Here is a 22,525-nt window from a genome sequence, read left to right as displayed (position 1 = left end):
AGATAGACATATATGCTAATATAAAATATGCAAAATAAGGGCGTGTGTGAGAAAGGATTGGTAATATTCTACATTAATGCAGATCGATTTTGCAAAGCATGTAAAATTGTTTGATTATTATTAATTGACAGCTATTAGGTGAAGATTTCATTTTTGGTTGATAGTTGTCAAATGGGAACATTAACATTAAGGCCATATAAAGCTGTTAAAAGTTTTATTCAAAATTTTTTATATATTTTTGTTTTTATCTAAACATTTCGTTTCTATTAGCACATTAGCACCTTCCAGAAAATTAAATTGAATTATTATAATATTTAAAATATTATATTTCCTATCGATTTTATTAAATAAAAACTTTTAAGCAGCCGTTCTGAAATATTATATATTCAACTACAAACCTTTTTAAAGTTCAAGGATTATTAAATTGAAGAATAAAATAATCACTAATTTTTTTATATAATTTTTTTTTATTGCGTTTTGAGTGCACATAAATTGGGTCAGGTAATAACTTTCACAAAACTTTTATAGATCACTAGAGGCACTCTAACTTACTCAAGTATTCACAAGTTGTACGAGGGTAATTCATTAAATCTCAACGTGTTCAAAATATCCTGCTAGTAACTAGGCTAGGCGACTAAATTTGAGAGACACAGAACTATAAAAGGTTTCAGAACAATTTCACGAGTACTAAAAACATGTAAACAGAAATATATGAGAGAATATAGTATATACCGATATCGATTATATTAAAAAAATATCAGAACTGAAGAAATTTTGTAATTTTCTAAGGCGTTAAAGAAAGTGTGCACCGGTTAATAAAATTTTTAGCACGATATTATCTTATAAGGTTTGTGAATACGCAACAATATAAATATGATTTAACATTGGAGTGATACTTTTTAGGAATTCAGAAAGCATTTGAAACTCGATATGTGGTCGACAGCATAATCAGAGCAATGGTAACAATTATGTGCTCTTTTTACCTTAAAAAAGCTCAGTTGCGAGAATAAAGTGGTCCATGTAATTTTGGCAATTTTTTTCTATGGTAGATTGTTGAGACATGAGCCATGTGTGGTCGGGACCATGATTGTATTTGAACCTGGTAACCTTATAAAATGTGGTATGAAAACATTACGTTGAGAAATTTAAGGGATTATAGGAGCATAGAAGAGATTTCAATCAGTCGTTATTCAGTCGTTCCACTTCCAGATCTCTCAAAACTAAAGTCCACTTCTGAAGTCTCGCATAAAATTTTTAAACATGTTGCAAGAAAGCACAGCCGCCTTAAATTACTGGATATATCACAAAAAAGTTCTCCTCGAAATGGTTGTTGTTAATTCCAAAACAGTTTAAGTTTGCCACGAAGTTTGTAACACCCAGAACGAAACGTCAGAGCCCCTATAAAATACTCGTATATATAGATTTAAATAATCAGCGTGACAAGCTAAGTCGATTTAGTCATGTCCGTTTGTCTGTCAGCCGCTCCATCTGTATACTATGTACACGAACTAGTCCCTTAGCTTTTGAGATATCGTATAGTTTCAGAACAATTCATACGTCCGTTTCTTTCCAAGAAACTGTTAATTGGTTATAACTGCCGATATTGAAAAACTGTACCATAGCATATAGCTGTCATACAAACTGATCGTTCAAAATCAAGTTCTTGTAAGAAAAAATCCTTTATTTTTCAAGTTATCGTCAAAAAATTTGGATGGATTACTTTCCAAGGCAACAACACAATCTACCAATTATTCAAATCGGCTAACTATAGCAAATACCTATCATACAATCTGACCGATCAAAATCAAGTTCTTGCATTAAAACTTTTTTAGCTTTTAGCTTTTTAAGGGAAGCTTCGGTGCAGCAGAATGTTTTTTTCCTGCTTTTGCTATCATTAAACGCAGCAAAGAGTCATCGAATAATTTCAAAAAGTTCTCCTTGGCCAAATATAAATCCGAATCCGACACCGCTCTTTTTATTTGGACCCGGCTGTGGTAAGAGCGGTGATGGCTGCCCTCAGTAGATTAAAAAACAAATTCTGATTTCTCGAAAGAACCTCGTATTAATGCTAATTACGCATTTTCTTTGGCTTTTATTTGATTTTTATAGTTCCTCCAGCGGCAGTTGAATAATAATAATATAAATTTTATAAACTATGTTGATGAAAAACTACTCTACAACGGCTACCAGTTTAATCTTGCTGACCAAACAGCAAATTTGGATTCATAACTCATTTCCGCTGGCCACCTGTTCTTGCAAAGCGACATTTCAAAGGCGTTCAGCATCATAAAATACGGAGGCGTCATGAAATGTAGTGCAGAAGATCTCTGATTTAACGGTAAAGTGTTTGTGCGCGTTTTTCAATATTTTTCTAAACTATGGTATATAGTCATTCGCTTAAAATTTATGCGCAACTTTTATTTCCTTTATTGTTGCATTCCTTCAGCGTTTCAAGAAAAACAAGTTGAGTAAATTTGTTTTCGGAATCTTATTTCAAGCGGTTTTTTGCTTTCTCTGCAGTTAATTCACACAACGGCAGCAGTGACATCAGATAGCAGCGTAGCGAAATCGTTGAATTATGCAGCAACTATGCACTAATATTTGCATATGAATATAAGTATATACATATGAATTGTATGCTACAATGTATATATAAAAATGTTAAATGTGGCTGGCCGGCTCCGAGCAATTCTTCTTTGTGGAAGTTTAGTGTGGCTAATCTAGGCATCTAAGCTACTAATCTTAACTTTTGAAAAACCAAAACTACTTTTCTTTCCCTTAATATATATAACAAGTAAGGAAGGGCTAAATTCGGGTGCAACCGAACACTCTAGAACTTGCGAGAATCAAAGCCAGGGAAATACTTTAAGGTGTAAAACCAATCATATAGAGTAAGGTCAGCCGGATGTTCGAAAATCCTGATATTGCTTATATAGGGGCTAGACGAAGTTTAAATTAAATTTATCTATTTTAGGCACGAGGATACACTGTTATGAGTAAAACACGTTCTTTTATTTTCATTGGGATAACTCACATATTGGTCACCCCATACAGTTATAAGAGAAGATATGTATATATAACTTCAGTTCTGTATATGACATATTAACCCACATTCTCCATCAAAATTGAACTATAGGTACCGTGGTCTAAATGTTCGACTTGAACCTCATACCATCTCGGGGGTCAAATTTAATGTTTCTGGCGTATTTAGTTTTTGATTTTTCGCGCTTTTAGTAGTTCTTAACAGTACCGTTATATGGGTCACCCCCGGGTGGTTATACTCTGATTGAGATCTTGTAAGATTTCTACTCAGAAAATTTGGTTATTTTAGCTTAAGTGGTTTAGGATATATGTACATTAAATGGTTAAAGGGCGGGGCCACACCCACTTTTTAAAACAACATATGCCCCTTGCTACTGTGATCCTCTGTACCAAGTTACAGCTTTATATCTTAATTTAGTGCTTAGTTATGGGACTTTATGTTTTTTCGGTTAATGGCAATTTGTGGGCGTGGCAATAGTCCGACGAACTCGAAATTTTTTATATACTAAGGAACCCACATACCAAGTTTCGTTGAGACATCTCAATTTTTACTCAGTTTACAGCTTGCACGGACGGACGGACAAACAGACAGTCAACTGGATTTCAACTTTTCTCGCCAACCTGACCATTTATATATATACTTGTATAACCCTATATCTATCTCGCTTAGTTTTAGGTGATACGTACAACCGTTAGGTGAACAAAACTATGATACTTTGCAGCAACTGATTGCAAGAGTATAAAAATAATTTCAAAGATGTATACTGGGAACGTGTGGTATCATCAAGTTAAACTTCATAGAAAATAAAAGAAATTTGACATATTTAATAATAACTTACCTTTAAATCATTCGATTTCCTATGTAATACCTTCACTAGGTCCTAACTTTCGTAAAAATGCGAGAAACTTATGGAGCTGGCAGACCAAGAAGCCTGAGTTTACTTGAGGATTAAAAACTTGCTTATGAGCAGCTGGTTAAGTTGTAGTTATAAATCCAGAGCACAGACCCAATTCAAATAGCTAAAAAAATAAAAAGGATAATGTCAATGTAATGTATTAAAATGTTATGGAATATAAAGTGAATGTTTAATCTTGACTGGAGAGTTTTCAAAAATAAACGACAATGCACTAGAAAGTATAACAGTTAGCCAATTGAAAACTTTAATACTCTTTCTTGGAACCAAAGTTTTTCTAAATGTTATATTGAGACTTATTGGCCGATTATCCGTTAAAAAGTTATCTAGATTAAGCTCCTATTGCATATAGAGAGACAACTACATAGGTAAAGCTGTTTATCAGATATACAACGACTGACGCCCTGCTTAACTTTAGTTTTCTAACTGAAGATTCCATACGAATTTTTATTAATGATTCTGTCTTAGAGATATAAGAAACACACGCACTAAATTCTGTTAAGAACTCTTAATTTTTAAGACTCATGATTAAACATGAATCACTCGAAGCTTGAGACTGATGAGTTTAACATAAACTTTCTGTATTGCCGAACTAGCATCAGATCTGATCAGATTTCTTGCGGTGTGCTTATGGATCATTGAATCACACATACTGACTGATCAACTTCTGAATGGACTCTTGTCGTAAAGCAAAAAATTTTGCCTGATTCTCTCTGCCGAAGTTGTCTAGAAAACGCGAGGTAAGATCTATTGCGCTTTTCTTCATTGACAGTTTTGAGACAAAGCAACTTGGGAAACTATGCAGAAATTAGCGGCCTTAGTAACATTTTGGTAGGTTAAGAATGTTTTAAGATTATTGGATAAAGTCTTTCTATGTTGATTGCGAGTGATCACCAGCAGCTAACTTCAGCTGCACCGAAACTATAATACCCTTCATAGGTGTTTTTCTTATATCATAAAAGGGTTTAAGAAAGCTTTATCTTGATTTTTATAGATCGGTTTAAATACCAGCTTTATGCTACAGTGATGCGATCTGAAAATGATTAAAAATTGTAGCGCTGCCTTCGACAATAATCTAGGCCAAATTTCGTGAAAATATCTTGCCAAATAATAAAGTTTTCCATGTAAGAATTAATTTTGATCGGTCAGTTTGTATAGGAGATATATATATATATATATATCAGGAGATTGAACATTTATATAAATATTGAGTTTATTGGGTCACCAATTTCTTTGTTTGTTCTTTATTTATCACTTTAAATTTTTCATTTATTAATATTAATTAACTATATAAATACACTTAAAATGAATATCATAACATAATAAGACGACAACTTAATGTATTTACCAAAACCTGCACTACCTCTCTTAAAGTAGCGCGATTGTAAGTTTGCAAATAAATAGGTTCAGCACTTGAATTGTTTTTGTCGTGAAATATTACATTAAAAATTTTCCAATTCACTTGAAAGTAAATATTTACATAGAGACTTACATACTACCTATATTTATGAATATTGTAAATAGCCGAGTGGTAAAGCACTCAGACGACGCCTCACTTATCTCCATAAATACTTGGATATGCATTTCGGAACTGCAATTTATTATTTATGCGTCAAGGGCAAATAAATAAATAATAAATGTTATAGATAGATACATAGATAGATATGTAACAGATTGCTACTACAATTTGTTTTCTTTTGACGTAAAACGTTTCTTCCTTAATATTCGTAAATAGCACTTAAGTTAGGTGAAAGGGTCGATATTTGCGATAAACTATTTGAATTAGACAAAGTGCTAGTCACAATTTTATTGAGGTGGTTAATTCGACAAATGAAGATGGAAAGTTTGGTCCGAAAAGATTTTTTAGCCTTACCATAAGTATGCCTATTGGACGATGTGTAGTGAAAACTCATACAACTGCGGCAAGATGAAGCTTCCTGAGAGCTTGTAGTTCAGCGGATTTCCTACGTTTTACTCTTGGCCAGAGGGATCTTGCAGTCTCACCGGAGGTAGTTAACTTCTACTTCAATTTCAACTTTAACTATAACTTTAAGTTTAACGCATTAGGTTCGGGGAAATTGGGGCTAAAAATACAAATTAAACGAGTATTTTTCAAAGAATCCTCTTTCAATCTACATCTTTAAAGACTAATTTTTGTCGTGATATAGCTCATGAGCAAAATGGTAGTGTTACAAATTTATGCCAAACATAGGCGTTCTGGAAAGTTATCGAAATGCTTTTAATTTACACGTATTGCGAGCTTACAAAAAAGTATAACTAACTAATAAGATTACGAATTTATGACAAACGTATAGCATCCTAGAAAGTTATTAATTTCAAATATTGGAGACTAGAGTTTCCACCTCTAATAAAAAAATAATAATAATCATGAAAAAATAATAATTAAAATTTTTTCCAAATATTTATCGTTTTCGAAAATTATAGAAAAGCCCCAAACTTACACATATTGTAGAATAGAGTTGCCATCTTTAAATATATAACCAGAATATAATATTATATATGTATATATATACATAATATATATGTAATATTATATATGTATGGCAAGCATAAAGCGTTCTGCAAAGTTATCTCAAAGTCTTAAATTTATACATACATAATGCAAAATAGAGTTGCCACATCTGTAATATTAAAATAGGCATATAATTATAAATCGTGCGGCAAAAATCAAAATTTACAAAAATTTGAAAAATAGCCAAAATTAAAATAGTATAATTTGAAAAATAATTTACAAATTTATGTCAAAAAGAAAGGCTCAAAAGGCTTTTAATTTACAAATATTGGAGAATAGAGTTGCCAACTTTCAAAAAATATGACTAGAAAATTATATTACAAATTTGTGCCAAACACCAATAGTGGAATAGAGTTCACAGCTCTCAAGAAAAAGTAAACAAAATATTTAAAAAAATTTTACTTTTGAAATCTCCACTTTTAGCCACACAGTTATGAGCCGAATTTATCAAATTTTGAAAAATCCCGTTATATGCACGTTCTGCATGGGTGTACATTTTTCACGTTTGCTATTTAAATTCATGAAAAATTACGTTTCTATTTTTGTATAAACATACTTATGTCTTTTTTTGCAAAACAACACATTCTAATGTATGTTTATGGCATCCCATTTAAGTATGCACACAAATTTATTCTGACAAATATGAGTATTTGCGTATTAGAATTGCTTCTTTCCAGACATAACAAAGTGCTCATAAAACGGCAGTCAAGAGCGTAACCGGAGCCAGCGTATCGAATAGGTACCAGGAAGTCGCAAAGTACTGTCAGGTGAGTTGGCGTATAGACTGTAACTGCAACTGCGTTTCGAAATGTTTTCAGTGCGGTCAGCATAAGGTATTTTTTTGCGATAAACATTATTATTTCATAGCAACACAAACAATATAAAAACATTTACATTGTGAGCTTGGAATCGTTCCGTTACTGCACTTTTCATACTTCTCATGCTAGATTTATTATCGAAATTACCAGAACAACACGTTTTAATGGCGACATGTATTTTTTGTAGATTACAGCACGATTAGTAAAAATAGAATTCGTATTCATAAATACATGCATATGTACATATGTACATACTTAAGTACTTCAAACACATCCATATATACATATAACTGATGCTAATTATGACGGCAACACTATATATAGTATATCCCTGTTATTTTTGAGAACGCAAGTCAATAAAATACATTTGTGCTATATCTGCATTCGCAACTCGAAATATCATAAAAGTAAATATTTTATGCATTTGCTCATTCAAATGACGAAAGCTTAACTTTCAATCTTCGATCACTACCGAATAAATCTTCTAGTTCTGTTCAGACGATTTTAACCAAACAAACTGTTCTGAATTCACGCGTGTGAATTAGTTAGCAGAAGTGGTATTCGACCCTTCAGCTAATATTAAAAACCGTATTTCCCTTCTAACCTTTTATAACAAACTTCCGACTATGCTCAAATATTTGTAACTCTTGATCCTTTCAGACAACCAAACCTAATCAAAGTTACTAATCTATCTTGTTCGCGAAACTAGAGCTCTGTCGTCGTAAAATTCATCATCTTAGCATTAATATTTAAGTTTCGGTCGTCGAAAAATAAATGGGTCCTTTCTAGAAACTCTTCCCAATTCTGACTGTAGTGCTTATTTAAGCCTTCTCGGGCACCTTTTCAAGAGCTTACGCCCCTAACCCAGCTAACCCATAAAAACTGATGGAGTGAAAAGCTTTACAATATTATCATATGTAGAACTAGAATTAAAGTAGATAATTGAGAAATTCATCTTCATCTCAATACCCTGCAACTATAACCATGATATTGAACAAAGTGGGTCTTGATTTGGTCTTCCGACGCACAATCATAGATGGTATTTTTATGCCCTGAACAGGGTATATTAAAGTTGGCACGAAGTTTATAACACCCACAAGAAGACGTCAGAGAAAAAATGTACTATTAGGCTGTTCACGATAAGGTGGTTATCGGGTTATGTGGTTATGTGATTAAGTAAATAACAACAAAATGCGGTATGACAAAATAACCAACTTTGACCAACCTAGGCCCTTGTTTACAGATTATGTGGTTGTTTGCTTATTTCCAGTGTTGGAAAGTCGTTGGAATTTTACTAAATGGCAGCACAAAAAATAAATAAAACTAAGCGAATGGCATTTCCATTTAGATTTTCTTATTGGAAAATCTGCTATTAACAGCTGGTTTTTGTTTACAATCAGCAAATTAAAACCGAAATAAAAAGCATCACAAAGTATCAAAAATCATCAATAATTATCAAAAATTATTATTGATACAAAGAATTTTTTGAACCCTTAAAATTCGGATTATTTAATAAGCACACATCTTCAATAAAGTCCATTTCCTGAATAGCAAAACTTATTTTAAATTTGATTATTTTGCTTTTTAAACTTTGTTTAGGCATTTTATAAGTAGGAATTTCATTGAACTACAATTGTAAACAATGAACAGCTGTTTGTGTAAAAATAAGCAAATAACCATACATAGGATGTTCACGGAGCATAGAGGTTATTATACCCTGAACAAGGTATATTAAGTTTGTTACGAAGTTTGTAACACCCAGAAGGAATCGTCGGAGACCCCATAAAGTATATATATAAATGATCAGTATGTCGAGCTGAGTCGATTTAGCCATGTCCGTCTGTCTGTCTGTCTGTATATATACGAACTAGTCCCTCAGTTTTTAAGATATCGTTTTGAAATTTTGCAAACGTCATTCTCTCTTCAAGTTCATTTGTCGGAACGGCCGATATCGGACCACAATAACATATAGGTGCCATACAAACAGAACGATCAGAATCAAATGCTTGTATGGAAAACTTTCACATTTGACAAGATATATTCACGAAATTTGGTATATATTATTTCCTACAGCAACTATGTAATCTCCGAGGAAAATGTTCAGATCGGTTGACTATAGCATATAGCTGCCATACAAACTGAACGATCGGAATAAAGTTCTTGTATGGACAACTTTCACATTTGACAAGATATATTCACGAAATTTGGTATATATTATTTTCTAAAGCAACAATGTAATCTTCGAAGAAAATGTTCAGATCGGTTGACTATAGCATATAGCTTCCATACAAACTGAACACATAGTTACTAACAGAAATGCACCTGTGAAGGGTATTTAGCTTCGGTGCAACCGAAGTTAACGTTTTTTCTTGTTTTTAATCTAATAATCACATAACCCGATAACCACCTTACCGTGAACAGCCTATATATGTATATACTGCTGTGAGCGAAAAATAGTAAGACCTTTTTTCGCGTGAAGACCTTTCGTCGAATTTTTTTTTCAATGTTGGTATGACTGTCAATTACATCTGTGCCAAATGTCACATCAAAATAATCATTAGTGTTCAGTATACGTTTGTCTTTCGGAAGTACAAAAAGTGCATTCGGCGATTTTTACGATGAATGAAGTTATTCAACAAGCAAGCTCCATTAAATTTTGTGTGCGGAATTAAATTTCTGGTGCCAAAACGTTCAGAATGTTAGAAAAGGCCTTCGGCGACAATTGTTTGTCGCGAGCAAGTATTTTTGTTTGATACAAATTATTCAAAGAGGGTCGAGAACGCGTTGACGACGAACCATGTCCAGGATGGTCATCAACATCAACTGATGATCAACGCGTCAATAAAATAAAGGAATAAAGGAATTGGTGCTTGAGAATCGACGATTAGCAATCAGAGATCTTATTGGCATCGTTGAAATATTGGAAGAATCAATGAAAATATTTTTCAAAGTTTATTTGGGCCTAAGAAAAGTGAAATCACAATTGGTTCCAAAATCACTAAATAAAAACAGCGTCGCGGCAACGTCTGTGAAACAATGCTTTCCGACTACCAGGATGTCGTAAAACGTATTGTTACTGGCGATGAGTCTTGGATCTATGCTTACGACCGAAAACAGACGATCAATCGACCGAATATCGTGGCAAAGGTGAACCAAAGCCGAAACACCACATCAAATCAGGTCAAAAATCTAGGTTATGTTGATAGTTTTCTTCAATTATCGAGTTGACCGGCCAAACTGCCAACAAGGAATACTATTTGAGTATCATGTGTCGTTTGTGCAAAGCTATTCGTAAAAAGAACCTGGAATTATGGGCCGAAAACCCTTGGTTTTTGCACCACGATAATGTACAGTCGCATACTGCATTGACTCTTTGTGAGCTTTTCGCCAAATTTTCAACCAACGCAATTATCGTATTCACCTGACTTAGCTCCGCGTGACTTCTGGCTATTCAGCAAAGTCAAACGACCGCTCATGGCAAACTGTTTTAAGTCAATTGAAGACATTAAAGGTGAATCGCTACGCCCAATGAAGGCTAATCCGGAAATTTACTTTAACAACTGTTTCGAGGATTAGTAAAAACGTTGACACAAGTGCATTGGTGCCAAAAGCGATTACTTTGAGAGGGGCGAAATAAATTTTGGAGAATAAATTAAGAATTTTAATGCACAAAGTCTTATTATTTTTGCTCATATTAGTATGTATGAATGAATAGCTCAACGAGTCAAACTCAAGCGCTTCCTTTATCTAAGGTGCAATGATCAAATACATCTTCTACAGAGTTACTTGCCTCTAAATCCCCATATACCTATATTTTATGAAATCATTTATAGTATTTAATATTTATTTGCTATATTTATAAAATTATTTTATTCAAGTGGATCGTGTTCCATGAGTTACTACCATAATTCACATCCAAACATACTACAAATGCTTTCTTTATCTTTAAAAGTACACTTAGTTGACAGATGTACGAAGCTGAAATGCATTTGTACATATGTACATGTATGTATATATGTACATATACTTTAATTAAATTCCTAGTGGCCTCTCTGTTTTCTTAAGCGATTAGTTGCACTCATCAGCTTTACGCTTTGTCAGTCTGATAAGGTGGGAAAGACATTATATGCGTAAATATGTACATATGCATGAGCTCGTACATACCATACATACAGTGTACGCATAGATATGTAGTGAATGCATTGCAATGTTATTTTTATTTCAATTAAAAATATTTATTTACGCGTTGTTGTGGTTAAACTTGTTTGAAATTAAATTTTATCACCTTTCGCTTATCGAAATTGCTTATTCTTTGCAAAATTTCTGTCTTTTTATATATTTTTTAAGCAATTCTTCGCTGGCTTAAGTCAGTCAAGTTTAATTAAGTTGTTCTTGAATAAGATGGTTCAAGTAGAATGTTGTCTTACCACATAAATGCAGTTATACTGGTAAATGCACTTAAAGAGCAAATGCTCACCGTGGTCTTAATTCGCAAGAGATTAACTTACAGTTTTAGCTCGTTATATGAGACATAGATTTAGCGACGACCTATCCTTAAGGGGTTGCATATGATTCATTGAGTCAAAAGAGTCCTATTTTCAATAGTTTTTTATATAAAAATTAGTTATTTTACTCAAACTTATTATTATTTCAAAGATAAATAGATACAAGATTTTGCGAAAATTTCAAGGGAAAATATTCAAAACTCGGCCATAACGATGTTTTTTCCGGCACTCCCTTGGTCAAAAGTTACCTCCGATTTGACAGCAGAACTTCTTACAACATATCAAAGGTAAAAAGTAAAAATATGTACTTTAACTTATATACATATATACATACATAACATAAGCTAAGACGAAAAAAAAACAAAAAATTAATAGAAAATGTATTTTGACACAGGATTTTACAAACAAAAAAACGCAAATGTTGTTGAGGTTTTTGTTTTTTTTTGAATAGTTCTATCAATATCTTTCTCGAAGAAGGATTTCGCGAGAAATCCTGGCAACCAATAAATGACTATGCAGCAGTCCTCGAGCATGCAATTTTTCAAGAGTGTATCTCTAAAACTATTACTCGGATCAACTTGATCCCGAAAAAAATAAGGCAATAATTTTAGTTTGAAGCTGCGTTTCCATGTAACCCTTTAATTAAAAGGGCTGAAAGTGAACAAAGCGATTTTGGTACCTGGTCCTTCCATTAAGGTGTACGGAGTGATAGTAAAATAACAAAAAAAAATTAATTCCATTTGATTGAAAGTAGAAAGGGTTCTCAACCTGGTCTGCTATCTTCATTGCAAGCTTTCAACACAACTAATCCAAAATTCTCATCGGGTTTGTGAATGTTCACACTCAATATGCCTACTTTTTTCTTTGTAAGCTCATGAAATTCATAACAACAATCGATAGAGTTATAGCAGAAACATTCAAAAACGCTACTCCCTTCCTTCCTTTTCCTTCCTTATCGAGCAAAATGTGTGCATAGTGAAAAACGTGGTAAAAACGCAGAAATCAGCCATTTTTGTTTGTTTACATTTGAACAATGTTGCCATTGCCCAATACGCATATACAGTTTTGAGCACATCTTTGTTTTCAATTAAAATTTTCACAATATAAAATATCAAGACTGAAAACAAACTATTAAAAATAATAAAAAAATTAACATATTTATAAATAATAGCATTCGACTCTGATTTTGAGTTATTTTATGAAAATTTCAAGCATATTGAAACATATTGAACAGATTGAATTATAAAAGTTGATAATTACTACAGTGTATCGATATTGGCAACCCTGCGATGTGAGAGAGCAATCAGCTGACACGCTTCCACGACAAAAATCCAAATGTCGTGAATTCTCACGTCATCCCACGTCAAAGAGAGAAGGGAGTAGCGTTTTTCACTGTTCACTTACACAGCGCGGCCATAAGATAGGTCGTGGCAGCTGACACGAGCCACGATTCTACGTTTTTCACTAGCTCGTTATATGAGACATAGATTTAGCGACGACCTATCCTTAAGGGGTTGCATATGATTCATTGAGTCAAAAGAGTCCTATTTTCAAGGTTTTTATACTCTCGCAACAAAGTTTCTAAGGAGAGTATTATAGTTTTGTTCACATAACGGTTGTTTGTAAGCCCTAAAACTAAAAGAGTCAGATATAGGGTTATATATACCAAAGTGATCAGGGTGACGAGTAGAGTTGAAATCCGGATGTCTGTCTGTCCGTCCGTCCGTCCGTCCGTGCAAGTTGTAACTTGAGTAAAAATTGAGATATCATGATGAAACTTGGTACACGTATTTCTTGGCTCCATAAGAAGGATAAGTTCGAAGATGGGCAAAGTCGGCTCACTGCCACGCCCACAAAATGGCGAAAACCGAAAACCTATAAAGTGTCATAACTAAGCCATAAATAAAGATATTAAAGTGAAATTTGACACAAAGGATTGCATTAGGGAGGGGCATATTTGGACGTAATTTTTTTGGAAAAGTGGACGTGGCCCCGCCCCTTACTAAGTTTTTTGTACATATCTCGGAAACTACTATAGCTATGGCAACCAAACTCTATAGAGTCGTTTCCTTCAGGCATTTCCATATACTGTTCAAAAATGGAAGAAATCGGATAATAACCACGCCCACCTCCCATACAAAGGTTATGTTGAAAATCACTAAAAGTGCGTTAACCGACTAACAAAAAACGTCGGAAACACTAAATTTTACGGAAGAAATGGCAGAAGGAAGCTGCACCCAGGCTTTTTTTTAAATTGAAAATGGGCGTGACGTCGCCCACTTATGGACCAAAAACCATATCTCAGGAACTACTATACCGATTTCAATATAATTCGGTACATAATATTCTCTTAACACCCTGATGACATATACGAAATATGGGTGAAATCGGTGCACAACCACGCCTTCTTCCAATATAACGCTATTTTGAATTCCATCTGATGCCTTTTCTGTATAATACGAGTATATACATACATTAGGAACCAATGATGATAGCGGAATAAAACTTTACAAAAATACGGTATTTGAAAAATATGTAAATGACGTATAATGAAATCTCGATTCTCACTTTATCATGCGAGAGTATAAAATGTAGATAGAGTAATTATTATTTTGGACTGCCAAAGCAGAGGCCTAACTTTCCTACGATGCGTATTCGAGTCTAAGTAACCGGAACAATATCCGTCTAAAAATTATGAGTTCGGCAGCATTCCATAAAGTTATTTGAATTGTTTTATGTAATTAAAACGAGACCACCGAACTTTTGAAAACTCATGTTAGCGATTTCGATCATCAAATTCTCTTATACTATATAATTTTTATGATGGAATAATTTTTCGATTTTAAGAAATATTAGTTGGAAATATGTGAAATTTAGTTAAAGTTTCCAGTATATGGCTTAGTAATATATGTATGTATATCTCGGATTGTAAATTATAAGATTTTGTATGGTTTGAGCAATCAATCACGGTAATTTCGATTTCAAAGTTGAACAATGCTCTGGAAGAAGTATTCAGTGGAAATCGACGAGTCCGATCTATGCACACAAAAAAATGAATGCATCAAAAACCATTATTATAGTATTTAAATAAGGGTAGACACAAAAGGAAGATGACATATGGTACGAGCTCATGAACCTATGTCCGTCTGCCAATTAATGCCAACAAACCATCCATCCATTTCTGAAACGGATGGTTGCTGATGATAAAAATTGGGTTTCTCAAGCCCTATGGCTTTCAACAGATTGATTCCTGCCACTAGATTTCCGTTCAATGACCATAAGTCACGGGTTAACTGTGCACCTTGCTCAAATGTTTTCCAAACTGAGGTAGAAGAACCGCTAAGCCAACTTTATGCAAAAGTTTCCTCACGATATGATATTGGGCTTAAAATTATTGGCTAATATGCGCTTAGAACTCGTGCAGTCAATATATATGTTTTTACAAAATTGTCCAAAAAATTTCCATCGAATATTTTTTCAATGGAAATACTCAATTTAGTAATTTCGAATTTCGAGATCGGCGCGACAACAACTTATAACTCATAAACTCAACATTTCGTTATTCGCCTAATGCCGTTACTCGCGTTAATTCAATTATAAAAGTTGTCCGTCTACCATGTCATCCGTAAGCGACATACAAACGGCAAAACAACCGCAGCGCAAGCAACAACACAACAACAATAGCGAATTAAGAAAAAAAACAAGAAATAAAATACATTTGCTCCCACTTTTTTAGCTTAGTGCTTCTATTAATTCTGAAATTTATGTTGACGTATTTATTTTTAGCGCTGTTAGACGCAAAACTGCTGAATTTTTGATTGTTTAATTTTTTTTATATTCGAATTTTGTTGATTTCAGAGTGTTTTTGTGTTCACACAAATTAAATTTTAATGTGCTACAACATAATTATATACATACATATGTATGTAAGTAAGAATATGTTTGTATGTATGTATGGTCTATAATCTAACATTTTGAAATATTCTCACTGTGAATAACAAAACCACAAAAATTACGCTTTTGTTTCCGTTCAGCTTTTATACTTAGACTTTAAACCGAAATAACAAAAGAATTTATAACTCTAGTATTAGTATGAGCTAAAAATAAAAATAGTAAGACTTTGTTCATAATTTTAAAAATTCTTGTATCCCCCCACAATTCCCGATACACTTGTGCCAACGGTTTTTTTTCAATCCTCGAAACAATTGTTAATTTTTTGTTTCATGTCTTGAAATTAACTCAAAACAGTTTCCCCGGAGCAGTAGCTTGAGTTTGCTGAATAGCCAGAAGTAACATGGATCTAATTCAGTCGGTAAATCGGTGGTTCACTCATCTTAAAATGATGTGACATTTGACAGAGATGTCACTGACAGTCATACCTGCCTAGAAAAAAAAATATTCCGACGAATGGATTTTCACTATTTTTTGCTCACACTAGTAAGTTCAAACTCTGCGTGGTTTTGTAATGCACATTGTCAATTTTTTAGTTTTGAAGAAAAAAAATAAAATATAAAAGCCTTAATCCCAGAGTATCATAAATAAGAATCTTAGAACCAATTCGTATCAAGAAATGAAAGAACAATATCGGATTTTTTTTATGGAACTGCTGCTTTTAAATTACTTGTAATTACAATTCAAAGTCCTGTTCCCATCATATTGTCACACTCGGTGTTATAGTGGAGCGAATCAACAAGTGCAAGCGAATATCCACACCTGTTTTGTACACTTCCGCACCGCTTTTGATAGCATAGAATGAACTCACATATGGAACTCGTTATATTCAAGAGGTATTCCAGAAAAGCTTATGAACATCATCAAAGCTCGCTACGTTGGCTTTGAATGCACAAAAAACAAATCCAATTTATACGAAAACTGGCGTAAAGCACAACTGGCTTATGTCACCGCTGCTCTTTCTTATTGTTTCGGAGAGTGAACTAAGCTAAGTGTTAATAGTCGCTTTTAAACTTTTTTGAACATCTCGAGGAACTGCCTTATGGAGATGATATTGCTCTCCTGGCAGTAAAAACATCAGGCTTGTAGATGAATCTAAATAAGCTTGGCGAGTGTGCTGGTGATGTTAACGTGAATAAAACCGAATTCATTCTAGAAACAATGACATACTATATACGTATCTTTACGATTTCCTGTACTAGTATACGACAAAGAGATATCGCCATCGGAGGTTCTGCTGAAAATATTGTGAAGCGTGTCGTACATTTGCTAAACTAAACATCATCTGTTCCTCTAGATGAAAATAGTATTCTTACAGCGGTTCCGACGAATGAAAGAATGAAGCTTTTTGGAAAGAAAAGTTCGTATGCAAAATCAGATCGATTCAAAAACTGAGCGTATATACAGACCGATAAACGGACAAACAGACTACCATGGCTAAATTAACTCAGCTCGAAACACTAATCATTTTTAGTTATATATGGTATAGTAAGGTCTCTGACGTTTCTTCTGGTTGTTACGACACGATTATACAGACGTATATACATATCGTCACCTAAAATGCAAAATAACGTAACAACATTTTCGAAAATTAACAGTGGCGTGAATGAAACACGAAATAAAATGGAACAAGAGGGGGAAAAAAATTTAATATTGGTTACAACTGGTTCATATATGAGCTCAGAACCTGAAAATGTTGGACATATGTAATATTATGTATAGTAGGTAATTTGAAGTAGTGAATCGTAATCAGTAAGATACTCAATTCCGAATTTTTTGATGATACGTCATTTTGCATTTTAGGTGACGATATATACTTATTTATTTATTATTCTTGAAACCAAAAATTTCATTTGCTCAGTTGGTTATTTAAATTCTACGCAATATACTAAGCTTTGGTCAAAGAAACATTCAAATCAACAAATAACTGGTAGATAAAAGAAATCAAGAATTCGTATGTACATACATATAATATATGCTTAGCTTTACGCTGGAGTCAAAATAATAATAAAATAATAATTTAAAATTTTTATTTACACATGCATATTTAAGCCGGTATTTGCGCCAATCAGCTGAGTAGCAAACAGTAAGATGATAAAAACACATGTTTACCAAACTACTGGAGCTACAAATATGTATGTATTAACGTTATGAGGTCGGAATGTCAGTTATTCAGCCGATTGGTCTTCGGTAAAATTTCAAACGAATATTGCGAAACGTTAGTATTATGAGCATGAGTGACTTTGACGAAAACGTTTTCGCATTTCTTATAGCAGTCGAACATTTGTAGACCAAGAAGTAATCTGCAGAAATACTCGTAAGAATAACAAATTTTTTTTTTTTTTGATATTTATTATTGAACTCCACACACCGCCACTTGACCCATATATCTTAAATATCCAAAACGTACTCGTAAGCTGTAAAAATGTATACCATTTACTATCAAATCGACCTAGATACGTAATGTACGTAACTGGAATCTACCATGATTTTTAACTGGACATGACTAGTCGACTCTGCAGCATTCCTCAAAATAATTATTTGATAATGTCTTCTACAGCTATACAATGAAATTCACTGTCTTAAACTAGTAACAGACATTTTTGATAATTTCAGTAACACGGGGGACGGAGGATTACGTTAAAATAAAATAACGGTACAAGAAGGTTATTTTTTAAACTTACCTTGCGACTAATTTTTCTCTCCAAACCAGAAGAGAGAAGTCGTTTATGCCGAATGCGCGAAATTTAAACATAGAGAAGAAGACAGCTGAAAAAAAAAACAAAGCTGTATACTTAATCAGTCCGACCGACCAAAGAATGTAAAACAAATAAAAGCGTTCATAGCTTGGAATGTTATTTTGTCATCAACATTTCAACCTTAAGTCACGTTCTTTTATTGAACATAATTTGTAGCTGAGTTTTATAGCCTCTTACAATTAAGACAAAACTAGCAATATGTTTTATGATTTTGTTTACTTCATTTCTACTTAAGGTTATAAATAAGGGTATGCAATAGAAATTTGTATTTAATTACTATCAAACTACATAAATGTACTATATAATTTGCAATGACTTATTTGGTAATCATATAAGTACTTATAGTAAAGTACATACATATATGTATCTAAATTTAATAAAATTACATCTGTCCGCAGATAAAGTAGACCCTAGCAGTTGTCTCTGAGTAGCAATCAACTTGATGTTGAGAGACTTTTTTTCGGTCAAAAATCGGGAAAACTTTTAGCTGTTATTTACGAAAAATACTCGACGAATTTCTACTGCTGTTGACATAGAAATTCCCTCTTCTATGCAGTTGCTCCCAAATACATATGTATGTTCACATCAGAGCGGGTCGATTTACAAGGAGCCGAAAAAAAGGACAAATTGCGTATCCGCGGAAAATGTTCTACGGATCATTCTGAACAACTTTACCCATGATACTATGGGTTTAAAAGCGGTTTCGAGCCAGCGATTTTCAAGGCAAAGTTTTTTAGGAATTATGAAAATTTGTTCGTCAATTTTGAGATATCCTAGTGTTCTATTGATCATTTGTCGACATCAGGCACTCTATCACATACATATATTCCATAAAACCCATCGCCTTAAAAATCGCTTCCTCTAAACCGATTTTAGACCCATAATCAAAGTTTTTCAAAATGATTCATAAAACATTTTTTGCATACGCGATTTTATAAAAACAAGTAAGGAAGGGATAAGTTCGGGTGTCACCGAACATTTTATACTCTCGCATGATAAAGTGATAATCGAGATTTCATTATCCGTCATTTACATATTTTTCAAATACCGTATTTGTGTAAAGTTTTATTCCGCTATCATCATTGGTTCCTAATGTACATATATATTATACAGAGAAGGCATCAGATGGAATTCAAAATAGCGTTATATTGGAAGAAGGCGTGGTTGTGAACCGATTTCACCCATATTTCGTACATGTCATCATGGTGTTAAGACAATATTATATACCGAATTTCATTGAAATCGGTCTAGTAGTTCCTGAGATATGGTTTTGATAAGTGGGCGACGCCACGCCCATTTTCAATTTTTAAAAAAAGCTTGGGTGCAGCTTCCTTCTGCCATTTCTTCCGTAAAATTTAGTGTTTCTGACGTTTTTTTTTAGTCGGTTAACGCACTTTTAGTGATTTTCAACATAACCTTTGTATGGGAGGTGGGCGTGGTTATTATCCGATTTCTTCCATTTTTGAACTGTATATGGAAATGCCTGAAGGAAACGACTCTATAGAGTTTGGTTGACATAGCTATAGTAGTTTCCGAGATATGTAGACAAACTTAGTAGGGGCGGGGCCACGCCCACTTTTCCAAACAAATTACGTCCAAATATGCCCCTCTCTAATGCGATTCTTTGTGCCAAATTTCACTTTAATATCTTTATTTATGGCTTAGTTATGACACTTTATAAGTTTTCGGTTTTCGCCATTTTGTGGGCGTGGCAGTGGGCCGATTTTGCCCATCTTCGAACTTAACCTTCTTATGGAGCCAAGAAATACGTGTACCAAATTTCATCATGATATCTCAATTTTTACTCAAGTTACAGCATGCACGGACGGACGGACAGACGGACGGACAGACATCCGGATTTCAACTCTACTCGCCACCCTGATCACTTTGGTATATACAACCCTATATCTGACTCTTTTAGTTTTAGGACTGAACAAAACTATAACAATCTCTAATGCGTATGCAAGCGAAAATGTTTCATTTTTCCTACAGCGACTCAATTTTAAATGCACATGGTGCACACAGAGGAAGATCTAAATACATATGTATATGTACGAATGCATATTTCTGTTTACACTCGTATACCCGATTACACGTGCGTAGGTACGAGTGCGTCTATCACGCGCATTTTATACTCGAAAAAGTCAATGAATGATATTGGCAATGATTTTACCGGCATGTACTGCGTAGTAGAGCATTTTATTTTTCCCCAGTGGCAAGAAGTATGGGATTTTTTCGGCCATATAATGACTGATTCACATACAGCTTTTGCTTCGCTTTGCTATAAACTTTTTACACTTGACCAAGCAGCTGTCACCATTTTGATTAAAGACAAGCAGATGTAGGGCTGCTGAATCGCAACAAAATCAATCCACTTCTGAAGCGGATGGTTACTGGTAATAAAAGGCAACGTCACGCTTAAAACGGCCGTGGTGAAATACGGTGATCCAGCGCAAACTGTGGCCAAGCCAAGGTTGATCGTCACAAACGTTTTGCTAAGTGTACTCGTATGATGGGATTGCCAGCTTTGGTCAATAGGAAAGGAATTGTGTTCTCTAGCGAGAAGCTCCGAAAGCTGGAATAATTTAGCTGGCGAAAAATACGCTTCTCTTGAGCTTGCTCTAATCGAATGTCCATATCCGACGGGAATATCCTTCAAATGTGTTATTTATTCCAAATGAAGAGCAACTAACCGGTTCTGCATCTCGGAGGCTGCTGTTATCAGTAAACCATTGAACATTGATGTATTATGGGCATAGTCACTTACGTATTGTCTTTATTTGATGTGAAATTCTATCATTCTTATTTTAATTTAATTGATTCCGTGATCTCACTTGTTCACTGCTGCCAAATTTAGAAAACAGTTTTAAATGAAACCTATACGAAAATTATACAATTTTCTATAAATACTTATAATCCGAGCAAAGATACATACATACATATGTGCACGCATATGCAATTTTGCGTAATATTACACATGCATTTTATTGAATTGTTTACGAATTTCACTTCACCTTACTTTTCTTGTAAATATATAAATACCCCGCCATTTTTGGCTATGACAGATGTTTCCACACAAACAATTCTCCTCAAAGCAAGGGAACGCATTTGCTATACAATATACCATTTATTAGTTGAAATGCAAGGTATTCCATATAACGGTTTCTGTATCAAACGTTCTGCAAACAAAGACAGCTCTGCAATACTTAACCGAAATTTGTTTACCAAAACTTTTCGGAATGAGAATGATGAAAAACATCATTTGAAATAGCCACCTGGCCAAAGTTTTTCTTGCGAAATAATGCCTGGCAGTGGTCCCACAAGCAATAATAACAAGAAAAAACGTTAACTTCGGCTGCACCGAAGCTAATATACCCTTCACAGGTGCATTTCTTTTGGTAACTATGTATGTGTTCAGTTCGTATGGAAGCTATATGCTATAGTTAACCAATTTAAACAATTTTTACGGAGATTAGATTGTTGCCTTAGGAAATAACCTGTGCCAACTTTTGTGAAAATACATTGTCAAAAGTGAAAGTTTTCCATACAAGAACTAAATTCCGATCACTCAGTTTGTATGGCAGCTATATGTTATAGTGATACGATATCGGTTCCGACAAATGAGCAGCTTCTTGAAGAGAAAATGACGTTTGCAAAATTTCAAAACGATATCTTAAAAACTGAGGGACTAGTTCGCATATATACAGACAAATGGACAGACGGACATGGCTAAATAGACTCAGCTCAACATACTGATCATTTATATATACATATACTTTAAAGCGTCTCTGACGCTTCCTTCTGGGTGTTACAAACTTCTTGACAAACTTAGTATACCCTGTTTAGGGTATAAAAAGCTATAGGAGACGAAGGCAAAGGCTTTGGCGTGTAGGCGTCAGGCGTGCAGGCGTCCCGCCAAGGACTGACGAACGTGAATAAAGGTTAAGCCATTATTCGTTAGATCTAGATCTTATGCAATTTGTTGTGAAAACGGCCAGGTGAA

The 22,525-nt window shown here is 33.9% G+C and overlaps 1 protein-coding gene across 2 annotated transcripts in view; it reads right to left on the bottom strand.

The window, feature by feature from the left end:
- The window catches only part of LOC126752526 (uncharacterized), a 54,131-nt gene that overhangs the window by 19,170 nt on the left and 12,436 nt on the right, over positions 1-22,525 (bottom strand). The window contains exons 2-3 of one of the 2 annotated variants that reach the window (XM_050463400.1): positions 18,448-18,532; positions 3,882-4,062 (exon numbers count right to left, since the gene is read on the bottom strand). The gene's annotated coding sequence lies outside the window, so the exon portion shown is untranslated. The remainder of the gene's footprint in view (positions 1-3,881; positions 4,063-18,447; positions 18,533-22,525) is intronic. The other variant, XM_050463399.1, reaches the window with a different exon arrangement.

The sequence above is a fragment of the Bactrocera neohumeralis genome, chromosome 3 (assembly GCF_024586455.1).
Source record: "Bactrocera neohumeralis isolate Rockhampton chromosome 3, APGP_CSIRO_Bneo_wtdbg2-racon-allhic-juicebox.fasta_v2, whole genome shotgun sequence".
Lineage (NCBI taxonomy): Eukaryota > Metazoa > Arthropoda > Insecta > Diptera > Tephritidae > Bactrocera > Bactrocera neohumeralis.
This window is presented reverse-complemented; position numbering and strand designations above follow the sequence as displayed.